This window comes from Coturnix japonica, chromosome 3, assembly GCF_054131305.1.
Source record: "Coturnix japonica strain WE chromosome 3, WE-NBRP24, whole genome shotgun sequence".
Classification (NCBI taxonomy): Eukaryota; Metazoa; Chordata; class Aves; order Galliformes; family Phasianidae; genus Coturnix; species Coturnix japonica.
In genome coordinates this window covers 11,858,050-11,879,390 of record NC_140665.1, presented here as the reverse complement: position 1 = coordinate 11,879,390, position 21,341 = coordinate 11,858,050, and the positions used below count along the sequence as shown (strand labels likewise).

At 38.6% G+C, this 21,341-nt stretch overlaps 1 protein-coding gene across 25 annotated transcripts in view; it reads left to right on the top strand.

The window, feature by feature from the left end:
• The window catches only part of FSHR (follicle stimulating hormone receptor), a 91,599-nt gene that overhangs the window by 24,307 nt on the left and 45,951 nt on the right, over window positions 1–21,341 (top strand). The gene's annotated exons all lie outside the window — the stretch shown is intronic.

Here is a 21,341-nt window from a genome sequence, read left to right as displayed (position 1 = left end):
ACCTGACTTGCAATGACTGAAATGCATGATCTAGTCTGAAGATGTATAGGTGTGTACATGTGTATCTAATGCATCTTTGAAATGGAAATGCATTCACTTAAAATGCAGTTGCAGTATTTGACTTGTTATATCACTAAGTTTTTCCAGGGAAACAGAGTGAAAGACAAGAGTTATTTTTTTGTTTGCATATGACATTGAGACTTTAGAAAAGGTCTCAGCATGAGCCCTTGGGGTCAGCTATAGAGACTGCTTCTGTACAAGTCTGGGCTTTTCCAGCAGCTTCTGTCTGGTTCCCTGTGAGCCATAAATTGGCATCCAACTATCTGGATCCTCTGCCTGTGCAAACAAGTATTTCTAGGACAGAAGATGTTACTGCTGTTCTCCAACCAAACTGATTGTTTTACTCTTCACTGTCTTAGTCATTGTTCTGAAGTATTTAAGTCACACAATGTGACTGTCGCATGGAAGTCTTCATTGTAGGAGGTTTAAAAACATTCTAGTTTAGGAAACAGAACTTACACAGGCAGTGGCATCTGATCTCTGAGATCGATAATTGGTAAAAAGGCAAATAATTCATTGGAACAACAAAACCGAGGAGAGAAACATTGGTTAGGGGCTTCACTGATCAGGAACTTCCCTATTCTTCATATGCCATTTTGTGTTAGTGTGGATTAGAAAAATATTTACAGTAAAAATCATGCTCAGAGACAAAGATTTGTATAAAAATTGACTGGTGCTTGCACTGACATTAGCTGAAACACTGTCCTAAGCACAAAAAGTCTTGTGTCACTTGCCAAGTCTTCCAACAGATGGATGGGGTTCCTGGGGTTTCTTATCTTCATGTCTCAAAATAAAGTCTCCCTGTTTGACATCTTAGATATGATCTGCTTTACGTCTACTTACAAAGAATCATAACTTGTTTATTGAATGAGATTGATATCAGTGTTTTTTAAGTATTTGGAAGATTAAACTTAGGCACATGTAGCGTTGCACTTCGTCGCACTTCTTTCTTTTGTCTAGAACAAAATGTCTTCATCTTGGGTGTGTCCCCATTTAAATCTTGTCTCACTTATAGCCTAGAAGAGTTTGACTGTAATGTTATTTATGAGATGTGAGCTGATAGGCACCACAATTGAGCAAGAGAGTTCTGGTGAGTTCAGAAATAGGTAGTTTTCAAATTAAAATGTGGTTAAAAGGGAGAAGTTGTTAAGTTTAGGGGATGTAACAATATAGATCCATCTTTTATCTCTGATAAGAATATGGATTAAAAAAGCAGACATGGAGCAGACAAGGCAGACATGCCTTGTGCTACAACCCGATGGGATATAAGCTGCTGTGATGTTGGTGTCATGAAGCCACAACAACATCTCAGTTTTCCCTTTCTGTGTTTGTCCATATACTACATCTAAAGCTCCTTATTCTGTTTTTTAAATGACATGTGGGGAATTTCAGTTAATCATTTTCTGGATCTGGCCTTTAGCAATGTCATATCAGCACTACAGTACCGAAGAGTAAATCTTATTAACTCCCTCAAAACCTAAGCCATGTCTCTTAAAACTTTACGGGCTGTATTTTGTGATGTATATTGAAGATTTTCAGTGGAAGATATTTCCAGAAGTTCCCTGTTTAATTATGCAATTATTCACCCATGAAATCTGTCACCTCGTAGGCCTGCAGGAGAAAGTCTACTGCACAGCTAGAGGGTTTTCTCCCCAGCTGCCAAGGAGGGCCTCACTGAGCTGGGAACATCACTGAAAACATTAGGTATGTGGAGAGCTTAGCTTAACAAGGAGGGAAAATAAGAGAGTGGATGAGGAAAGCTATAAGGACAGACAATATGGTCATATCAAAGAAGATCTCCAGTGAATGTAATGTCTTGAAGTGAATAACGGCTCTAAATGCTTGCAGTTTATATATAGAAGGAGGTCCAGTGAAACTGAACCAAATTACCTAGCATAGCAAAGAGAAATAACTCAATCACTTAACAGAGGAATGGAAGAAACATGTGCAAAGTTCCCTATACTTTATACAGTCTCCCCAAGCTTGACAGTTTTTTATTTAGTTAACTTTCCTGAGTGTCCTTGTGCAGGCAAGCTAAAAGATAATTGGGATAGGTTCGCAGCTAATTTAAATTGTCATAGCTTCATTAACTTCAGTGGCAAGAGCTGAGTTCGTTTTCACTGTATGGTAGTGGGGACCTCTGCCAGCAGTGTGTTTGTGGTGGCAGTGAATTGGCAATCTATTTATGTGTGCATTTGTTAAACAGGACTCTTTGGGCACAAAATGCAGGTATTGTTTTTCATAATGGTGTATTAGTTTTATGGTATAAGAGGCAAAACTGTGTTAAGAAAAGTCACTTTCCTTTGTTTAAGATACTGACCTTTCCAGACAGAGCCTGCAAATTATTTCTCAGCCTCTGCCTGTGGTTTGATTAGACTGCTTTTATTAGCAGTGAAATGCAAGTCTTTAAAAAGAAGCTTATTTCAAATTATAGGTCAGAGTCGAGCCTGGATTTCATATAAGAGTGTAGAAAAAATATTTCTTCTAATTGTCTTACATAAATCGTAATGAGGAGCCCAACTGCTGCCTTTCTTCTGCTGCTGCTTCTTTGATTTTTAGCGTGTAGGGTCAGGAAAGCTTGTGATTTGTTCTCTTTATTTTATGTTTTCTTCAAAACATCCTCATGCGCTTTGGGAGCTCAGTCTGAAATATATGGATGTTTCTTATCTTTCATTACCTTATCAGGCAGCTTTGATGCATTTGTTCCTAGGTAGCCAGAAGAGGATTTACAGTTTTATTACATGCAAAGGGAGATATGTTTCTGCATGAAATGAAAACTGCCTTCAGTCCAACCTTGCACAAACTAGTCCTTGTTTTTCATTAGTATGTTTCCATAACTTTCAGGCTTTCTGAACCTAGGTTTTTGCCTGGACTGGCTAAATAATGTTCTATCTTTGACTGTAACACATTCAAAATTTGATAAGGTCAGGGCAGCCTGGACTTTGAACATGCAGTTGTTTGGTGAGCTGCGAGTTGAAGCTTTTCACTCTGTACACCATCTTATCTACACAAGAATGCAGTTGCTAGTCAGCACGTTCACATTTTTTGCCTAGAAATCCTGTTTTGTGAGAGCCTATGCAAGACTGTCCTGGTAACTTTCCCATTGATGTTACATTTCCCCATAGCATGTGTGAGAATGTGTTTTCTGATGTGATGCTTTGCTCAAATATAGCCAATTAATAGGAATTAATTTGCAAATAGTTTTTCATACACAATCTGTGAATCTTCAATTGTTTTCCAAAATCTATATGTGCATAAGTACTGGGTGGGGAAAAAAGTTCAAGCTTTCTATGTTTGATTCATCCTTTGAGTGGCATAAGGAGGGCACATATGTTGAAGTGTTGCTCAGCAAACATTTTTTGATTTGAAGTAGATATTAGTCATGTTTAATAAGGCTGTGGAGTTAGTCTGTGAAGATTGGAAGAGAAAGTAGAAAAAGTGATGCATACTTTGGTTTGGTTTTCTTCATTAAAAGGGATTGTCACGTGGGCAGATTAGGGATTTTAGCAGTTTTCTGTAATAAACCAAAAAGCAATTATTGGTTTTATATTCTTATGCTATACCTCACATTCAGGAATGACCCCTTGTATAACTGTCTTGCCCACCTTGGCTTTGAGAACTGTGGATTTCTGTGCCAAGTTTTGCTTTGATTTCTTTTTTCACTTACACAATTGCATGCCATAAATATATTGGGCTGTTGCCTTTCCTAGCCCAGCAAGCATGTTGGAGGACAGAACCCATGTCAAAGGACATGCTGTTTAACAGGAAGCACTCAAATCTACCACAGCCAGAGTCATCTATGCAGGAAAGAAAACTCCAGCATTGGAAGCTAGAGCCCATGCTGTATTCTCTGGCATTTCCATCCTCAGAAGTGCAGAAAATGAGCACAAATCAGCCAAATCCCTTTTCTCCTTGTTAACTACTGGGAAGTAATCATTGCTGAAGTCTTTTCTTAGTGCCTAGTCTCACAGCTGGAATATTTATGGATACACAGAAATTTCTGAGCCAGCAAGCTCTAAGTAGAGAGTTTGTAAATCTCCTCACCTTGCAGCCCCAGCGCTGTTAGGAGGAATAGGTTTGATGCCGAAAAACTCGCCTCATCCCTGCAGTTTTCTTTGGCCACCAAAGATACTATGGAAACCTTTTCTTTGTTTTGGTAAGTGAAAAGTCATAAAAGAAGCACAGACTGTGTAAGAAAAATGACAGCAGTACAAGAAATGTCCCAACAGAACAACTCTCTCTAGGTGGAATTGCTGGTTTGGAAAAACGCCCACTGTATCTGAATCCCAGGAGCTATAAATCTCCTATTTGCAGTATGTTGTTGCCATGTTGGATGAAGACCAGACTACGTTCTTCATGGTAGTGACCCCTGAGAGGAATGCCCTACGAGAAAAGGTAGAATTTTATTCCACAAGTATTTGTACACATCCTGATTGCTTTGCCCAAGCAGCTCTGTTGCATTCCAGTGGGACAAATCATAGGCGTGGAACTACCCATCTGTATATATTTGCAGATTCAGGGCTTTGTACTGTTGCACTGCACAGAAACAACTCCAAGGGAAAATAAAAGGGTTTCTGAAAGCACAAATGAAATACAGACCTGATAAAATGTATTTGAAGTTATGAAGTGGGATTTTAATTGCTTTAATAAGATATATGGAGATGTTGAGGTATTCTTAGTGTCTGCAAAGATTTCTATAAATGTTACAGATTTTACAACGTTCCTTTTAAGTAGCTAAAGTACAATTTTAACCCTTTAAGAAATGGTAAAGCTAGAAGATGCAAATGACAAGTCATTTCCCCAAGTACAGGGTAACAAATCAGAGGGGCAGCTGGGACTACAGCCCCTTCGGGATCTTATTCACCAGGCCACAATCCTATGGCAATATGTTTCCATGCTCAAAGAAACAAAAAATATCTTGCACATTCATATTGCTTTCTAATAACTTTCTTATAATGAGAAGGCTTTATGCTCAGCAAAAAGAAATGGCTGTTGCTTTGAATATAAATAATGAGTCATAACTCTACTATTTTGTGGTGTTCAAGCAATGTGTATGCAGTTTCAGGGCATTTTCTCCTCAAATACATTACTGCTATCATAGTACTGCTGCATCATTGTGTGTCCACATGAGTCCAGCCTGTTTTTCATCCTGTGAACCCAGGATGAAATCTGGGTTCATCTACCCAAGGCATGAGCAGACACTTTCTTCAAGTGCATCCATTGAGGAGTACTTTTTCTTTTGGTCATACTGATGTCTTGTTCTGGCAGGGGCAGCCTTGTAGTTTCAGGACTGTAGAGTTGCAGTAGCTACTGCTTGCCATTTTGTTTGTCTGACAGAGGTGTGCACACTGTCTGGAAGAAGTGCTCCATTGCACTGGAAAATGGGGATTCTGACTCTTGGTCAAGGCTTTGACAGATCTTTTTTCTCTGTCAGGCTGCCAAAAGGTGTCCTTGGTTCTAGGTGTAGATTCATCTGTTTGGTGTCCTCCAGGCTGAAGGAACGTAACAGTGGTTATCAGCTAAAATAGGGAATGAGGCAGGGGCTGCTTCAGAAGTCCCTGCTCTCATCTCCCTGAAGATTTTTTGCATTCCACAGAAACCTCACTAACCTCTGCTTTTGAAGCAGGCTTTTGTATTTATTAGCAGTGCCTGCCTTGCTAGCTAGAATATGTCTCTATGGTGTTCATAGTTTAAAGGAATGCACACATTTTTGTAATGCATGACATGCTTGTATCCTACTTTTATGAACATCTTTAGGCTTTAGCTTATATTGTACAGACAGATTCAGTGTTCCATTTGTCCAAACTCTGGATTCATGTGGGCTTTTGTTCCTCGAAGCCCACAAATCTATAAGCCTGAATCTTCAATATATTGTAAACTACTTTTCCTAAAACCCTCCAAAGATTGAAAGCAATGCACCTAGGCTATGTAGAGGCCAAAAGTTCCACCTTTGGCATTAAGAATAACATCGCCGTGGGAGTTTCCATGGCACTGGAAACTTCCTTCCAACAGCAGTATCTGTATTTCAGTAGTTGTCGTCTTAGAACCCAACGGATGAGCTTCTGTGCTAGCATACCTAACCACATGCATCTAAATTATGCTTGGCTTGCATGTTCACTCAAATGTTTTTCCCTCTTGGTTATTTAAAAAGAAAACTCTACAAATCTTATTGAGGAGGTAGTGGCTGAAAATACTTTCAGGGGGGAGGATGGATGGTAAGGTGTCAAATCAATGATTAACCATTCCCTGCCATATTAATGCTGAAATAGCAATATTCTCTATGTTAGAGGCTACCTATGGTGGATAAAGCAAATGATACATCTGTGAATTTCAGGGGATTATGCTTGAAAGAAAGAGCCAGGAAAATCAAAAAGTGTACACAAAGGCAATATGTCAGTTGTTTCTTTCTGTATTTTCATTGCATAGTTACTTTTCTTTGTTATTCGGTGTATGGACCCTAAATATTCGTTTGATGAATGATTATAGCAGTAGCTCTTTTGCCAAAAGCAGCATATAGTAATTTCTAAACACTGCCGTTTAATAAACAAAGCCCTAGGAAATAAATGTCCTTTACAACTGTCAAGCTCAGAGCAAATGTCCATTTTCTCATCACCACCAAGTGTGCCTTCATCTGAGAAAGTGGGAGAGAATGGCCAGGATCATGCCTACTATTTTCACAAATTATTTGCAGCAATAGATATAGATGTTACATTTAAAAGGGAAGAAAAGGGGAAGGAAAAGTGATTGGGGAACAAGATGGAATAATCAGAAATACTGAGCTACATGTAACCCAGCAGCTTAAGAGAGAGAACTTAGTGGCATGCTTCACCAACAACAAAATTCATTTCTTCTTTCATTTTTTGTAAGACCAGATCATCTTTAGAATTAAGAGACCTTTCACCATGTAAGACAGATTTAAAAAAGGAAAAGGAGATTGTGCAAAGAAGCTGTAATTAGAGATCTTAAAGTGATGATACGGACCTTTGAAATGGGTCTGAATATACGTAATGATTATAGAAGGGTAAGTATGAGACTTAGCAGTGACGTTTCAGGTTTAGTGGTAACACTGACTGTCATTCTACTAGCCCAAAGGCAAAACCAAACATAGTTAACCAAGTCTCTTGCAGCGGATTCCACCAGCTAGATAAGGTGTGCAGCACTTCATGTACAGTACATCTGCTGATTGTATATGTCACTGGAGAAGAATGTGAGGCCAACTCATTCTTTCTTTATGAACTCTGATCAGAATGATTCCATCTTTACATAAAAAGATTGTCATTATGTTGCTGATTAGTTAGCCTCTGTTCCCATTATTCAAGCTTATGCATTTGGTAAAAGGTCTCTCCAAATCAGTGGAAAAACAGGTATTGATTTCTATTGGATTGTGCAATATTGTTGGGTCTGGTCTTCTACTGCATCACTTTAATACTTAGTCATCAGTACTACAGCATCAACTAATGAAAGCCAAGGAGCTTTGGCAACATTTTTCTCATACTAATTATGAATTAATGTGTATATAGAAAGAGAGTATTAGACAAAATGAAGTTACTATACAATTTATACTCCTTTAATTATCTTCTGTCACAGCAAGTTATCATTACTTTTAATTAAGCAGATGTCTTTGGAGTGGTGAGATGTGCTGCCTCATACTTTGTGCCTGCTGGAAATGTTTATATTCGTATTGAAACTTTAATATGAAGTGTCAGGGGGGATAGAAAGAGAGCAGAGGTTTCAGTATCAAATAAATTCAAAAATATTTGTCAGGCTTGCAGTTCATCACTGTCATCTTTTGCCAAGGAAGTTCCCTGTCTTCTGCAATGGCACTGTTTGCTATAAAACATTATGAAATCTGCTTCTGATGGAAATGTAATAAAAACTGCTTAGAGATCTAAACTGAATTTTCTGTCAGATATTCAATGTTATGTTCTTGAAGATTAAAACCCCTTTGAATATTTATTTGTAAGGTGTATGGCTATTCTAGATCAGCTTTGAACTATCGCTGGAGTGTGTGAATGATGCTCAGTAGTGCATCTGTCACATATTGTATTATAATAAGGTTATTATTCCTCTTTCTCTGTTTATCTATAATTCAGCTACAGCAATGAGACTCTTATGTACTATATGTGGGCACAAAGCCCGTGTAACCAATGCAAGCTTTTCAGCCAGAGGATGAAAGGGAGTTAGTGAAGGTTATCAGTGCCAGGCATTGTTCTCACACCTCTAGGGTGTCATGCGGTGTGCCAAAAAGCTCTTCAGTTACACAGTATTTGATTAAATAAATTCAGGGCTCTTAGTTAGGACTTGGCTTAACGGTAATAAGAAGGTGATATCAGAAGGGGGGAAAGCAGAGGGGTTTTTTTTGTTTGTATTGTTTTGTTTTAATGTTTTAGTTTCCTGCACTGCACTCATGTTAATGCTTGGGTGTTTGAGTTAAAAACCTTGCAACGAATGAGTAGCTCATGGTGATGTCCTTTTGCTGAACGGTATAAGCACTCACATCCAGACCCAGGGTGGGTGACCTAGAGTCCAACTGAGACTTGAAAAGCTGTTTGGAGCTGCAGTGTGCTTTTCCTCAGCTTCAGTCTGGGGGAGGAGGCCACTATTAATCAAAATAAGCTTATGTGAGATAGGGTCATCGCCCTGTTACCCAGAGAAATAAAGCAGCTGAGATTCTTCATATTTTCCTGTCCTTTTAAGGGAGATCAGAGCGCGCTCTGTAGCGGCAGTATCTCTGAGTTGTACCCCTACCTTGCTTTGATGGAGCTGGTGACCAGCCCTTGTTGTGAGCATCAGTGTGTCTGGGTGAATACATGCAACACAGAGTAGGAATCATTTGTTGACATGATCTTTGGTCACCTGGCCCTGGAGCTTGTAAGCTCTGACTGACCTAAGCAGTCCCTGTGTAAAGCAGAGTTCCTATGCAAGAAGCATAGGAAGGAAGGAAGCAGGCTATATAGGTGCAAATGCCTCATGCTGATCAAACTTAATTCCTTCTTGCTCCCCTCTGGTGGATAAACCTTGGCCAGCTCTTTTGGGTGAGAGGAAACTCCTAACCCCAACAACCCTTCCTAACCTAAGCTGATGTACAAAAGGCCACGTTTCCAGAGAGATGAACTAAAATCTCTTCACTTGTGCATTCAGTTCCGTGTGTAATGAAGGATTTTTTGTGCTTCTCTGTCCATTTTGTTCTGTTCTCCCTGTAGATTTCTGCATTTACTCCCAGGACAAAGAATTCATGTTATTTATTTTCCCTGCAGAGGAAAGGAAAAAGAAAGGGAGGCTGTGTTTGTGTTTGGATACCCAGAAACATTTATAGCTCTGCATCCAACTCTGTGTACAGCTGTTCTGAGAGATACTAAAAAGCTGCAAGAGGCTTCTTGCACCACCTTATCTCCTTCTGACAAGAGAAGAGACCCCCTGGCTTAAAATGATAAGCTACAGCCTTGATCGATTTGATCTGTGCTTTTGTCCTTCATCATAATTTGAGCTATTGATTCTATTTATTAGAACTAATTCAAGTTACATAAACCCTGAGTGCTATGCTGTTCCAGATCAGGATGCTCTGGGCAGTCTGATCTGAAGCTAATCCATTCACTGCTGATTTATTTTCATTCTGTTTTCAAGCAGAGTTCTGTTCTGTGTGTCCTTATTTTTTTTCTTCCATCTCTCTCAGCAAAAAAAAAGAAAAAAAGAAAAAAAAAAAAAAGAAAAACACAAAAAGACACATTTAATTTCACACCTCAAGTGGGAGCGATGTGATCTGGATTCCTTTTTGTGATATGCAAAGTGAGCTCAGGAAAGTTTCTCTGGCTCGTATTTGTGCAAGATTTTATATGGAAAAAGGTAAGGAAAAATTAGAGAAACAGTACAGCAAATGGGTCACAGAAAGCCTTTAAGCATTGGGAGAATTACAAGGCCAAGTCTATTCCAGCTGCTGCTGTTATTTCCCCCTGGTACAAAATTCAGGGTTTTGTGTGTGTCTGGGGAGAGGACAGTTTGTGGTGTCCATGGGTGGTGAGCTGAGGCAGAGATATTGCCCGGTGGTCAGTAGCTTGCTTCTTGAAGCACCTATGTATGAGAAAAGAAACTCCAATCTTGTTTGGTTTCTGATTCCCTGGCTATTTTGCAGCAGATCATGTCCTGCACTCCAGTATAATGAGCGGGAAGCAGAAAGCTTCAAAGAGAAATGGTTTTGAGGAAACTGGTTTGGTCTGAGGAATAAAAGAAGGTAGAGATTGAAAGGACTGTAAGAACTTGAAACTTCACATCAGCAGCATATTTCTCCTGGCTTTAAAAAGATTAGCAAAATGACCTCAAAAGACTTCATGGAGAGCTGAAATGTTCTTTTAATATTCTCATTATTAAAGAACACTAAAGTGTTCTGATGGAATTTATTTTTAGAAATGTGTTGTAGAGCCAATTCTTTGGAATGAAATAAGAGTCTGGATGAGATGCCGAAAGCATTAACCCTGATTCAGTTTTACCTTTTGATCTGCTGGCAGAGGGAGGGCACTAATCTTTTAATTGTTTTAACCTAAGGAGCAACCTTTTCTTCTGTGAGACACAAACACTTGCTCTAGCTGCAAATATCAGAGAACATTTCAACACTTCAATGAGACTGAGATCACCTTTTTCCAGTAGTGCTAGAACAAATGTTGTTTGCTGATGTGGGTACATCGAATGGTGAGTCCCATTTTGGCAGAGCTGTCCCATGCTGGCTGTGTTGCAGTGTTTTTTTGCTTTTCTGATAGGTGTTTCTCCAACCCTGTCTGACTCAGGCACACCTTGAGTGGTGTCATGTTTTGGTAGTCAGACTTCTTCATGTATTTCACTTATGTGAATTTATACATTTCTCCTTGGACATCAACCACCAACAGTGTCCTGTAGCAAAATGCTACATAGCTTAACTAAATGTTATGCAAAGAATGAAGTTTTTCCATTCTTGCAGCTCTTCTTATCCAGCTCTTTTCTTACTGGACAGTTGTCACCTTGCTCCTTACTCCATTCCCAGATCATTTTTGTCTATGGTTTTCAGGCCTTGTGAAGACCTCTGCAGAATACCATTTATGAGCTTCCATCACTTTAATAACTTAGATCTATACTCATTTATTCCAGTCGGGTGCTATCCAATTTTACATAAGTTATAGAGGAAGAGGACAAAAGTAAAGGTTTCACTCACTAAGGTTATGTGTTGTCATGAATGCTAGTGTCTTTCTTAGGGAGTCTTTCACAGCCTGCATCTGTGACCTGATAGGTCAAGTTTCTCCCATCTTGGTTCCACCATCTTGTCACTATCTTTAACAGGACCATGTGCATCCATTATTTTAAAGTGCTCTACAGAGGTCTCATGTTTGAGAAGCACTCTGAAGTTGAAAACACAGAGCATATCTTCATCCTGAATATATAATTTCTGGTCAAGCTGATGTTTTTCTGAAACAAAAATAAATGCTTTCAAATTCATTAAAGATCTCATCTTGACCCTAGTACATGATTTTCTTTATGTTTTACTGGGAAGAGACATGTCAGTACTAAATGAGATAATATAGGTAGCGTTTGTAAGGTTGGTGGTTGTATCTGTTCAGGTTCATCATTATGACATCTGAAGGTAAATCCATGTTTATTAGAAGTTCAAAAGATAAACTCAGCATTTGAAGTGGTGAGCTAGCCTTTTCTAAAATAATGAAAATATGTATTTTATTTTAGTACAAGAAGAAGTAATAAGATTCCTGGCTTCATCATTTGTTTCTGTTTATCAGATTGGTGATGTCTATGGAGAAGAGATCTCAATAACTGAGAAAGACTGTGAGGGAGAAAAGAAACTGTCAGGGGAGTGGAGAATTAAATTGGAAAGAGCCCATCCACCTGCAATTCATATCTCTGTGAATGTTTCCCTCAGCAATAGCTAATACATGAACTGAAAAAAGTTCTCGTCATGGATACTGGGCAGCTAAAAAGAGAACCAATTGTGAGCAATGAAAGTAAACAGAAATGCTTACTGGACATAAATAAAATGTGCAAAGTATGCCAGTCAAGTAGAAAACTTCATCTTGGCCACTGTCTTTGAGGTGCAAGGACTATAGAAGCTCTCATATGCACACAGGAATATACTGCTCAGACTAATCTTGTTGGTGCTCACATGTTCAATGTGCTGTGTCCTTATTTCTCTTGCACAGGCAGCAGCACAATCAGGAGCCAGCTGCTGCCTCCTGGCAATAGTCAGCTGGGACATTCAGATCAGAGGAAGACCTGACCAGAGGGCACGAACAGAAGGTTTTGTGTCTTTGTGTGGTGCCAAACTAAATGAAAGATGGCTTTTTGCTGCTTTTGGTGGTGGTTATTTCAAAACATCTCTAAAATGCAAACGTACAATTTATTATGTGAAAGGATGGAAATGCCTCACTCAACAGAATAAGATATGGGACCATATGGCATTAGGCCAGCATATTTCTGTATTAACTGTGTCAGCACAAGTCTAATTGTCACCCTGAGAACAGTGGAGGATGTGCCATTCATATGCTGCTTTGGGAGTAGTTGTTTTCCCAACACTGCCAGTTGAGTTAGTTGTGTTTGGTGCTCATGATGCTTTTTGGAAAGTATTAGCATGTAATAGACATCAGAAAGGATATTTGCCTTTTCGAAGCTTGCACTCAGATCCAGAGGAAAAAGATAAAAGTATGATCACTTTTTCAGGTGCTGTTCCTTAAATGGTTTATGACCACTCTGGTATCTGGGAGAATCAGGTATTTCATTGCAACTTCAAACAAGCCTTCGTGTATCCAAATAAATCTAAATATTTGGTGGAGCCTCCCTTTCTTATTAGGCTGTGTGTGTTAGTCGAGTTAAGTACCACTGAGTATCTTTTCTCTGTATTGTTTTATTTTATGAGATTTTAACTGTGTCCCACTAAACAAAGTAGGTATTGTGCTTATGAGGCTATGAGGGAGAAAGGAGATTAAAAAGCATGATACTTGACAGTCTATAGAGCTAATCAATCACCAGCTGTATGAAGCTTAACAAGTGAGATGCTGGATTCTGCAACTGGAACAGGGCAACCCCAGATGTATGTACAGACTGAGAGATGAGATTCTGGAAAGCAGCCCCATGGGAAGGGATCTGGGTGCTCTGACTGACCACAGGTTGGTGAAGGATCTAGATGAAGAACCCCAGAGGGCAGTGGGCATGGAACAGACTGCAAAGGGTACCTATCACCTTTCTGGTATAACTTGTACTAATGAACAAACCATTGTTCCTCTCCCTTCTGAGGAGTATGATCTATTTTAACTCATTCCTGGGACAAGAATAGAGCTGTGTGTGAGTGTGATGTCTATTCTTGCTCCAAATAAAAAATGGGAAGAAAGTTCTGAAGAAGACAATACATACAAAGCCTTGGGCTGTAGACATTTTCTGTAACCCCTTTTGCCTTGACAAGTTGCCCACAGCAAAGAACATAAAATAGAACATGCTGAGGAAGAACAAAATACCCAGGACTTGTGCAGTGCTCCTTTTATTGGGAAAGTATGCAGAGATATCAATATGAATAGACATAACAGAGAGAGTTTGCTCAGAGTGGATGAATTTTTAATGGTTCATCACAGTAAAGATAGTTGTAGATATTAAGGTCACTTTTCAAGGAAGTAGTGTATATTTCACATGCTGTGTGTTTCTCAAAGGCCTATGAGAATAAGCAGAAAGAAGCGTGTGCTCTTCCAAATGTAGTGTAGTGTCTCCCAGGATAATCAATACTAATAAAGTGCAGCTATTTGTAAAAGTAAAGCAAATGCTGTTTTCTGGTTTTCTACAGCAGAGACAGAGTAACTTCATTCAGATAAGCTACTTATCTTACACAAAACAGTTTTCACTGCATGCTGTTCGCATTAATAGGAGCAGTTTTGACTGAGTTTTCAAGCATACTGTTGGCTTTTTTTGTGGGCAACTCATTCTTGACAGTTGAACTCTTTTTGGATGTGAGTATGGTAACTTTGAGCCTGTTCTCTGAATGTAACGAGGACTTGTTTGTTTTTGCAATTCATACTTGGTGACAAATCTTTATTCTCTGTGTGTCTGTATTGTGGGAACCAATGTCCCTGTGTCAGAGGGTGATCTGCAGTCATTCTACTCATGGGATGTCATTTGTGTTTGTTGCGTCTGCTGTACATTGCTGCTTTGCATCTAAATCTTCACTATAACATTTGTCAGACACTTTGCAAAGTGAGTTGACGTATCCAGGCAACTAGCCTGGATAATCACAACTCTGTAGAACTCAGTTCCTCTCCAGCTTTATCTCAGTGTAAAGCATCTCAGCCTAATGAGGTGGAGAATTTACACCAAGTGAGGAGCACTGAACATCTCAAGCCGAGCAGCAGTGTGGTGTTTTATCTCTTTTCCCGACTGTGATTCTTGGGATTTACTTTTCTCTCCATCTTCTTTCTGATTTATTTATTTTTTAAACCCCCAGAGTCCAAATTCATCCCACTCTGTTCAAGCAGAGGTATTTAAAGTCATTTTGGAGGTTTATTTTTAACTGCCTGAACGTGTGACCTCAGAAAGAAGTTATCTGAAGCATAGTAGGGGTATGTTACTGAGGACAGTGGATGCTTTGTCCTGAAATGAAAGTGTATCAGTGCTGAGACTAAACATACCATGTTTTCTTGGAAAACTAAGAAGGAGAGGAGGGGAGTAAGCTTACAAGCACATTTCTTGATCATTTTTGCAGTCATGTAGGTGCTTTAAATGATGCTTTTTTGTTTTCTCACTATAATTCTGTGTCCTTCCTGATCTCTCCATATTCCCTCTTAACTGCTGAGGGGTATATCATGCAGCTTATTAGCTGACCTAAGTGAGAATTTGGGAGTAAAGCAACCCCTACAGCAAGGTTCAGCATTACAGTTCTGTCAGGGAAACAGGACCTCAGCAGTGCAGGCAGAGATGTGCCTTGTTTCTGTTATGGTATGGTGGGTGCCTCACAAGTAAAATGCCAATGGAACAGCAACTGTAGGATCCTCAAATGCCTTCCTTCAGCTTTTTGTAGTTAGGTGGAATTATTTTGCCTAGCAAATATTCAGTGCTATCACCATTTCAAATAGAAATGCCATAATTACTATTCATTGTACTTCTAATTCAAAATAGAAAAGGAAATTGGTTTTAAGGGACACCATTAGTAAAGATTAAAGAGTGATTTTTCATATGCGGCTGCACATGTTACCTTTTAAAGTCAGACCTTCAGAGCAGAAAGGCATTACTAATAACCGTATCATCACAGTTCTAATTGTGTTTACTTTGTCTGTACATTTCACTGTTTAATAGTGCTAAAATGAAAATATTTTCTTTCTCAGAGGTTGCTGCTTACATTACTGTCAGGCCTGGAATGGTTCCTGAGTTGCATACCTGGAAGGACATCTTGCTCTCCCCCAGATTTATTGTGCATTTTTCATTTAAACATAAGTATAGTGTCTCTGCTATCTTCAGAAAGTATGCAGGCTTGCATGCAGCTATAATGCCTTACGCTTTTTGAGTTTCACCCTAATAGCTTCTTGTAAAATTTTAATGTTTCATCAGTTTGCTTATTGCTATTTGTGGTTGCCAGCTGTAAAAAGATTGCTTCAATTTCTTCCATTTTGGTGGAGCTAGAAAGACAAAAAAAAAAAAAAAAAAAAAAAGAAAGAAGGTTGACTTTTTGATTATGAGGCTGAAACTCAGGAGCTCTGGCTTCCAGCCCTGACCCTCTGACAAACTTCCTTTGTGGTCTAAGGAAATATCTTTTGGTTTGTATTTGTATAGCAAAGGCAGATGTAATTATTTTTCTTGAGAATTAAGGGGGAAAGGTGCCAAGAGGCTTGTAAGAACTTCTTGTACCCAGTTCTTTTTAAGTTCTGAATTGACTTAAATTTTTGTCAGGACCTGATGTCTCCTTTAAAAAATACATTAACCAGGCCTTCCAATATTTGAAGGGAGCATATAAACAGGAGGGGGAATGGCTGTTTATGAGGGTGGATGTGATAGGACAAGGGGGAATGGTCTTAAACTGAGACAGGGGAGGTTTAGGTTAGAGATTAGGAGGAAGTTTTTCACCCAGAGGGTGGTGACGCACTGGAACAGGTTGCCCAAGGAGGCTGTGGATGCCCCATCCCTGGAGGCATTCAAGGCCAGGCTGGATGGGGCTCTGGGCAGCCTGGTCTGCTGGTTGGCGACCCTACACATAGCAGGGGGGTTGAAACTGGATGATCACTGTGGTCCTTTTCAACCCAGGCCATTCTATGATTCTGTGACCTTTATCTTGTCCATTGATTCTGTTAGATGGTCTCATTGAGGAAGTGTCTTTTTTCAGCTACCTGTTGGCAGCTGAAAATGTCTTTTATACATGATATGAATGTGATAGAAAGGCTTGAAAGCCAGAAAGGAAATGAAAGCAGTTTTTGTGTAGTGGGGTTGATGATTTTTGAAGCCAGTTTAACGATTTTTTGGGGTCTGATTTGTGTATTTTGGACTCCTCTTTGTCTGCTGATAGGTAGGGGAGACCCTATGGGTCCAAAAGCGTATATGTCCAAAAGCAGCTGGAAACTGCTTTTTAGATTTCAGAAATCTTCCACTTAAGACAGCCGATTTTCATTCTGATCTATGAAAACAATTTTTAGAAAGGTTAAAATTCGAAATGTTAAACTTTGATTATGCTTTGAGAAAGGAACTTGAGACTTTGACCCATTGTGCCTTTGCTTGTAGATGAACAGACTGTAACTCATGCTTCAAGATCCACGGGGTCTGAAGCCTGTCCAAGCTCTGTGTGCATGCTGAGAAAAGCACTTCTGCATGGTCAGAGGCTTCTGCCTGCCTTGGTTTGGGTCACCTAGACACCATGTTGCAAAGCATGAAACAGCTGCCATAAAATAAATGTTTTAAGAAAAAAAAAAAGCTGAACTCAAGGCCTAGGTGGCAACTGAGCTCTTCTTAAGAACTGATGGGCGGCAGTCAGCTACTCGTTGACTTCTGCTAGAATTATTTAGCTCAACTTGTGAATTTCTAGTCCAAAATCAAAAATCAGATTTGTTGCCATAAACAAAGAAGGGTTTGACCTTTTACATTAGCAGTTGTTTGGTTTTTTTCTGCTAATAATCCATTCATGTATTTCAAAATATTAAAATACGCATGTATTTTATGACTAATTCCCGGGAAAATGCTGTTGTTTGTGTATGTCTGCACATTTCTCTTCCTGTGTTTATGAGACCCAAATCAGAGAACTCATTCCAATGAGCTGTGGACTTAGAGATGTTCTTCACAACTTTAAATGAAATCACGTTTAAGTACAAAGGAATTTCATGATTCAATCCAGTGAGAATTAGGATAAAAATTAGGGCCAAGCTGGCACAGCCAGGTTTATTTACACCACCTGAGACACAGTCAGCAATGTCTATTTTCTTTTCTTTTTTTTCCACTTACAGCATGAAAAGCAAAATAATCCTTCACTGTTGCACTGACTCATTGTGCAAAACCACAAATAAACACAGGCAGAATTTTGTTGATTCTTGTATTTTGTCAAGAGTGTGTTAAATAGGTCGTAGCATCATTTCATTCTGTCTTCTCCTGATACAAGGCAGACTTGTGTGCTGGGATCTACAGCAAATCTCCAAAGCAAGATGCAGTAACAAAGAAACAACCAAAAATAATTACAACAAGAACAAATTAAATATCGTTGTAAATCTTTTGGTCTAACAAAATGCATGGTATTGCAGAAGATTAGATGGCGATAACATCAGTCTGTTGGCTTGGAGACTGAAGTCAAATGGGTTTCGACATCCTGTTGTATTTATTTATTTGGAACTTGATTTAGTGATTTAGCAATATGGTCATGGGATATTTTAGGTTTTTTTGTTTTGTTTTCCTTTGGTCTTTATGATCTTTATGATAAAGCTTATACTGTCTTCTTGACATAGTTCATTTAAACATCATGAATTTGCAAATTACAGGGAGGTAATTCTACAAGACGCACACTTTCTGATTAACTGTGTAGATAAGACAAATGAGTTTTCAGATGTTTTGTAAGAACTGTATTCAGCCATGTTGAATGAAGCAGAAATTAATGGTTTTTTTTGACAAGCCTAATTTCCAATAATTGTTGCAGTTGTTTGTTGGTCAAGGTTATGGCTGGTGATGGGGGGCATTATCCAGGGAAGGGAGCTGGGAAGAGTGGGCACCTACACAATGGGAGTTTCAGGGAACTGTTTCAGCTGCTGAACATTCTGTTTTAGGGAAAGGTTTCATACATCTCTTTGTAGTTGAAAATCTTAGTTATTCAGGATCATTTTACCTCTACCTGCTAATTTCTTTTTCTTGCATCACCTTCTACACACTTAGAGATAAACTTGGCACTATGATATTTCTTTTATACTAATGTAGCCATATAGAATTGAGATATATTTGGGTTGTATGCCCTTCATTGTAATACAATGTGCAAATCATCTGTGTCAGTGGCTTCATATCAACTTAGACCTTGCCCTCTTAAATAACCAGGTTTAGATGTATGTGCATATGTAAATAAAACAGTAAGTGACAGCTCTGCTATAATTCTGACAGGCCTAGCCTTAATTAGCAACAGTGTTTTAGTAGTTTTGTAATGGAAAAATTCACTCACAGCCATTCACGAGATTAACTAAAAGTGATAAAAGGCATATTGATAGATAGATAGGTATAGATAGATATAGATAGAGAGATGTGGATAGGTAGAAATTAGAGGTGGTACATGGGAAAACCTTTAGAAACTGGGCATGTTCAGAACAGAGAAGTATGACCTGATCTTGCATGAGATTAATTATCTCTCCAGATGTAACAATATTTTACCACACAACAGAAAACAATTATTCTCAATTAGAAAAACTGAAGTGGATAAAATCGTTAAAATATTATGCAATACCATATATTTAGGTGCCTATATATGCAGTAACTTGCTTATACATATACCTATATGTATATATGTGTGTGCATATATATGTATATATATGTATGTGTGTGTGTGTGTATATATATATATATATATATATATATATATATATATATGTGAGGTGTATATCTGACCTTGCATGCCAGTAGTAACTAACTTCAGTTTCTGTTGGTAAGATCCCAAAGAATGACCTTCAACAGAAGTATTTAAACTGAGAGTTATATCCTCTCTGGACATCGGGGGTTCCACAGGAGAAATGGGCCAGATTAAAATCTAGCTTATACTGCTCTCCATAGGCAATAAGCATTTTTAGTGCTATTATATCATTATACAATATCATTATTATACCATTCTTTTATTTTCAGCCAGATAAAATGAAAGGTAGCCATGTTTCCTTTCTTTCCTTCCTTATTACATGTTAAGCTTTTGATGGCTCCAACAATGGAGACCTTGCAAGGACTTCTAGGATGAACTGTAGCATAAATGATAACACTAACATCGATGAACTTTCAACTTATATCTACATATATTTATTTATTTTTTTTAGCCTGTCCAAGGGAGAACAAATCTAACTGTAATGTCTCTAAAAGAATGCTAGGGTTAAGCATTCTTTTGTTCTCCTTGGTGGCACAAGGAGTTTCATAGCCATGGCTGCACAATGCTTCACCTGCAGTAGGGCACAGAGAGAGGTTCCTGGCTGCTGAGAACCATTTGGGGTGAGGGAGGGACTTGATGCTGGGACTCCATCCCCTGTGTCTGTCCTTCTGCTGCTGGGGTAGCATCAAGGGAGTACGAAGCCTTCTGCCATCCCAGTAAAGGTGCCATGAGTAGAGCTCTTTCTGGATTTTTGTTGTTGCTGGTTTGGGGATTTTCTGGGTTTTTTTTTTTTTTTTTTTTTTTTTTTTTTTTTTTTTTTTTTTTGTATATGTTGAGGGTATGGAAAACCTGGGTGCTTTGGAGATGAGATGTGCATCCATGTAACTGCCTGCACAAGGTACAGATTTTTGGATCACGTAATCCTTAGTCTAACCTTCCTCATGCCCTGTGCCAGGCACCTGCCTTTGGGTTTTTAATTCCACACCATGTGCTGAAGTTGTAATGGACTCCATTGCACAGTTGATAATTCAACAGGTATCTGATTCTAATTTTCAGTATTAGTTTTAACATTAAAGCTGACTTTATTAGCCTACTTGGGGATGTTTAAAAACAATTAACCTTAATTTAATGAAATGGAATGTGAAACTTCAGTTATTAAACTTGAGTTCTACCTTCACTGCTCCAGGGCACTAGGCATGGAATTCTGGCTTTTTATTAGCACAGGATTGCAGACTATTCAGCAAAGCCCAAGGTTTGATTCTTCTATGCACTTGTAGCATTACTTATACAGGTAACCTTATATATGAATGAAGTTCCCTTCTTTTAATTAGTGTCACAATCAGGCTGTAAATTCTTTGTGTGGTAAGGAATGGTATAGGCCAGTGTTTAATTAAAGAATTGCAAATCTATTGATGATCTACAGAGAGGATTTATTTCAGAGTGCGGCCATAAAGATATGTAAGTGGCTTTTCAGACTGAGCCCACTTTCTAGGGTGCCAAAATTAGGCATGTCTCTACAAAGGAGAGGTTAGGAAAGGTTTCAAAGTAAATCAAAGTTAAACAGTTGCCTGATGGTTCAGCTTTGCAGCACTAAGCCTGCTGAGCGTTCTGCACAGATCCAATATCTGAATTCTGAAAGTACAGACATAGCTTTGCATGCATTATACTGACTGTGCTTTTAGCAGGCCTTTACAAATTGCTTGATCCAGGTTAGGCCTTTTCTGGAAGCCTTTTAATCCTTCAGACATTTGCATAATGATCTCAACGCTATAATATTTGTGTGACAGTATATAGAAGCTCGTTCTAACTTACATTAATAATAGTGCAAGAATAATGGAATACCAGTCTTTCAAGATTGAGACAGCCACACATATCAGTGCTTAAAATAGGATGGGGCAAAACTCACTGCTAGCATAATCCTAGTGACATCTCTAGAGCTAAATGAGTTGTGCACTGACTTTGTCATGTATAAGTAAATGCTAACTTGAAATTTGATAATCCAAATGAGGAAACAGATTCTGCAGAAGATCTAGAATTAAAAATCAAAACAGAAATCTATCAAAATGGTGCTCCAACAGAATATTACATACTTTTTCCTAATTTTTGATTAAAAAATGATGCACTCATATGAAAATTCTAAACTCAACAGCTGAAATAAAAAATAAGTAAGGATTCTATACGTAGTTGATGTAAACAGCAAGGTATAATGTTTCTAGTTTTTAAGCATTGTGTTAAAATGTGCAGGACTACACAGCAG